We start from the raw sequence: 4,462 nt of genomic DNA, 5'->3' as shown, positions 1-4,462 counted from the left end.
TGGCGGAGATGAGTGCTTCTGAACCAGCGCCAGATGATGAGGGAGACGATGTAGAAGAAGCAGTGCCAGCCGGCCGCGGTGGCTCACGCCTGTAATCCTAGCACTCTGGGAGGCCGAGGTGGGCGGATCGTTTGAGCTCAGGAGTTCGAGACCAGCCTGAGCAAGAGCGAGACCCCATCTCTACTAAAAATAGAAAGACATTATATGGACAGCTAAAAAATATATGTAGAAAAAATTAGCTGGGCATGGTGGTGCATGCCTGTAGTCCCAGCTACTCGGGAGGCTGAGACAGGAGGATCGCCTGAGCTCAGGAGTTTGAGGTTGCTGTGAGCTAGGCTGACGCCACGGTACTCACTCTAGCCTGGGCAACAGAGTGAGACTCTGTCTCAAAAAAAAAAAAGCAGTGCCAGAAAACAAACTGATATTACACAATCTGACGAAAGTGTTCCAATTATTCAAGACCTGCTTTTGACTTCTTTTATGACATGGACCCTTTTCTGATATGGGCACTGAAACTAAAGCAAACAGTGCAAGGACTATTGGTACCATATAGAAACATCTGTAGTGAAATGAAAAAGCAAAAAAGTCAGACAGAAATTACGATGTGTTTCTGTAAAGTTATACTGAGTGTGCCTGTCTCTCCTGCCTCCCCTTCCACCTCGTCCACCCCTTCCACCTCTGCCACTCCTAAGACAGGAAGACCTGTGACTGGCCCCCACTGAACAATTTTCAATGACACCCAACTAACTACTTGACCTTTTGAGTTGTTTCCCAGAAATGGTGGATTATCTGCAAGACAAAGGTGCTGAGATTCTGAAGTCCCCTGGGCAGACTTTCTGACAAGATTCACCATCCCCCATAACCTGTTGCCAATGCAGGTAGCTCCTGTTATTATTAATAATAATTACATTACAACCTGCCCCCAAGCCATCACAGACTGCCCCAAGGCAGGTCCCTCCCTTAAAATCCCATCATCTCCATTAGTTGGAGAGAGAGATTTGAGGCAGCTTCTCCCATTCTCCAGACAAGACATCTGTCGTATTAAAAATTCCTCAAGCAAGTAGACCTAGACCAAAACCCCCTTGAGGTTTTGACAATATAGACCAACCCCTCATCTTCCTCCTCAGCTTACTCAATGTGAAGATCTTTATGATGACCCACTTCCTCTTAATGAATAGTAAATATATTTTCTCTTCCTTATGATTTTCTGAATAACATTTTCTTTATTCTAGCTTACTTTATGGTAAGAATACAGTATATAATACGTATAACATACAAAGAAGTGTTAATCTACTGTTTAAGTTCCCACTAAGGCTTCCAGTCAACAGTAGGCTATTAATAGTTAAGTTTTGGGGGAGTCAAAAGTTATATGCAGATTTTTGACTGCATGGGGGTCGGCACCCTTAACTCCCACATTGTTGAAGGGGCAACTGTATACTGTAATAGTCTAGTCTAAGGAAGGGAATAGATTTGAGAGTTCTCAGGAGATAAAACCACAGAGCGTGAGGATCAGATGAAAGAGGAAAAGAGCTAAGAATGATTCCAAAGTTTCTGGCTTAAGCAAATGGAAAGACTGGAGGCACTCACTGACATTTTGGAGAAGTAGATCTAGGGAGAAAAATAAGTTTCATTTTGACATGTGTTTTTAGATACATTTGTGAGACAGCAAAATAAAGCTATCCAGAATGGATATGATTTTCTTATTCAGAAAAGACATAGAAATTTGAAGACAGTTCAGAATTTCAGTGTTTCACAGCTCACTCCCAAATTGTTTTTATATAGTAGAAAGAGCTAGAATACATATATCCTATATTTTAGTACCAGAGCTGCCACAAACTAGCTGTATGACTGGAGATAGCATCAAAACTTTCTCAGCTTCTGTTTCCTTATCAAGGTAGAAATCCCTGCTTTACCTCATTCCCAGGGTAGGTAATTCAACTATGAGCATTTTGAAAATGAAGCAGGAAACCAACATCTGTAGTTACTATTGTCTCTTATGCTTTTGAATTTTAAAAAATTAAGCCACTTATCTTCATTTCCAAAAAAATATTATTCCTAAAACAGAAGGAGGCAAGACTGCAAGAGTTGTGCACTTTTAAAATAAAGAATTTTATCAAAAAAGACCAAAGTTTTAACAGAACAATTTTATTGCAATTATTTTTAAAGGACTCAATATCAATTTTAAGAGTCCAGCAACTCATAGGTTTTAAATGAAAAGAATAAGCCCTTCTGAGTTCTCATTTTCTAAAAGCTTTTTGTATTTTAAGAATTAAACCACTCAGCACAGATTTTTCTGTTACCATTTTGAAGATATCGGAAGTATTAAACATAAAAACTGTCATTATTAAAGAAAATACTTTGTCCTTTCTGTGCTACCCAGAGAGGGATCCATATAGCATTGTTCTGAGTTCCCATGGTAACTTTAAAGGAGACTTTTACAATGTCTGGAGCCCTTGATGTCCTTCATTATGAAAGAGGAGGATGCCTTCAAATTCCTTGCAATAGGAACCCACTTAGGTGGCACCAACCTTGACTTCCAAATGGAACAGTCCATCTGCAAAAAGAAGAGTGATGGCATCTACATCATAAATCTGAAGAGGACCTGGGAGAAGTTTCTGGGGCAGCTCATGTCTTTGTTGCCATCACATTCTCCAGGAATACTGACCAGCAGGCTGTGCTGAAGTTTGCTGCTGCCCCTGGAGCCTCTCCTATTGCTGGTCACTTCACTCCAGAACCTTCACTAACCAGATCCAGGCAGCATTCCAGGAGCCGTGTCTTCTGGCGGTTACTCATCCCAGGGCTGACCACCAGCCTCTCACAGAGGCGTCTTATGTTAACCGGGCTACTGCTGTTCTGTGTAACACAGATTCTTCTCTGCGCTATGTGGACACTGCCATCCCATGCAACAACAAGGGAGCTCCCTCAGTGGGTCTGATGTGGTGGATGCTGGCTCGGAAAGTTCTGCACGTGAGTGGCACCGTCTCTCGTGAACACCCTTGGGAGGTGATGCCTGATCTCTGCTTCCACAGAGATCCTGAAGATATTGAAAAGGAAGAGCAGGCTGCTGCTGAAAAGGCTGTGACCAAGGAGGGATTTCAGGATGAACGGACCGCTCCAGCTGCTGCATTTACTGCTACTCATCCTGAGGTTGCAGACCGGTCTGAAGGCGCGCAGGTGCCCTCCGTGCCTATTCTGCAGTTCCCCACTGAACACTGGAGCGCTCAGCCTGCCACGGAAGACTGGTCTGAATTCTAATTCTGTCTTCACCAGTTAATAGCTGCCTGAATTTAAACACATTACTTAAATATTCTGAGCCCCAGATTTTCTAATTTGTAAAATATAAGTAATAATGGCATCATCCGCAGGGACTGGTTACAAGGATTAAATGTGATGGGATATGCAAAGCACTTAGCACTATGCAAAAGGGCTTGAGAGTAATTAGATAAATGTCATAAAATCAGAATGCAAAATGGTTAGGAAATACATGTAAAACTGACTAGCCCCCACAATAATCAAATCAAGAGTTTTTGTTTTATTTTGTTGTTGATAACATTCCGCGCTGGAGAGGGCAGAGAGGAAGGCATTCTATTATTACTAACACAAGAGTAACTGGCTAAAACCTTCCTAAAAAACAATTTTGTAAGATGGTGTCAAAAGCTTTAAAAATGTTTACACCCTTGACTCATTCCATTTTTAAAACTTACTCCTTAGAAAATAATCAAATAGAGTTGCAGAACTATGTATAAAAATCAGAAACTACCTACGTGTTTAATTGTAGATGAATGGCTTAGTAAATTCCGGCACATCACCCTCTGAACCAATGCACTGAGACACTGAGAAGGGCACATCCTTTCTGTGGCATTCTTACCAAATGTGCATAACCTGAATTTTATCAGGAGAAAATGTCAGACAAACCCAAAGTGAGGGACATTCTACAAAATAAGTCAAGGTGATGAAAGGTAGAGAAAAATGGAAGAACTACCCAAAGTGGAGAAGACAAAAGAGATACTACAACTAAATGGGATGCATGATCCTGGACATTAGTGGAATAATTGGTGAAATTTGGATAAGATCTGGAGATTAATTAAAGTATTATATCATAGTCATTTTTCTGGCTTTGATCATTGTACATGATTAAGCACGATGTTAACATTTGCAAAAGCTGCGTGAAAGGTCTACTGAAAATCTTTGTACTATTTTTGAAACTTTTGATAAGACAAATCATTTCAAGAGGAAAAGTTTAAAAAGTAAAAAATTAAATAATGGTACATTCAAGTAGTGATTATGCAACCATTAAAGAGGTTTATAATTAATCTGAATGACAGTAGAAAATGCTCACCAGATAGCATGATGGAGGAAGAAAAACAAAAGCCAGTACATCCACTGAAAACTAAAGCCCAGAAAGAATCCACTAAAATGTTAAGAACAGTCATCATTAAGTAGAAAATTACAGGTGATATAT

At 40.4% G+C, this 4,462-nt stretch overlaps 1 pseudogene; it reads left to right on the top strand.

The window, feature by feature from the left end:
• The first annotated feature begins 2,440 nt into the window (after positions 1 to 2,440).
• Positions 2,441 to 3,255, top strand: LOC138376968 (small ribosomal subunit protein uS2-like; annotated as a pseudogene).
• The last annotated feature ends 1,207 nt before the right edge of the window (positions 3,256 to 4,462 follow it).

Source organism: Eulemur rufifrons, chromosome 29, assembly GCF_041146395.1.
Source record: "Eulemur rufifrons isolate Redbay chromosome 29, OSU_ERuf_1, whole genome shotgun sequence".
Classification (NCBI taxonomy): Eukaryota; Metazoa; Chordata; class Mammalia; order Primates; family Lemuridae; genus Eulemur; species Eulemur rufifrons.
This window is presented reverse-complemented; position numbering and strand designations above follow the sequence as displayed.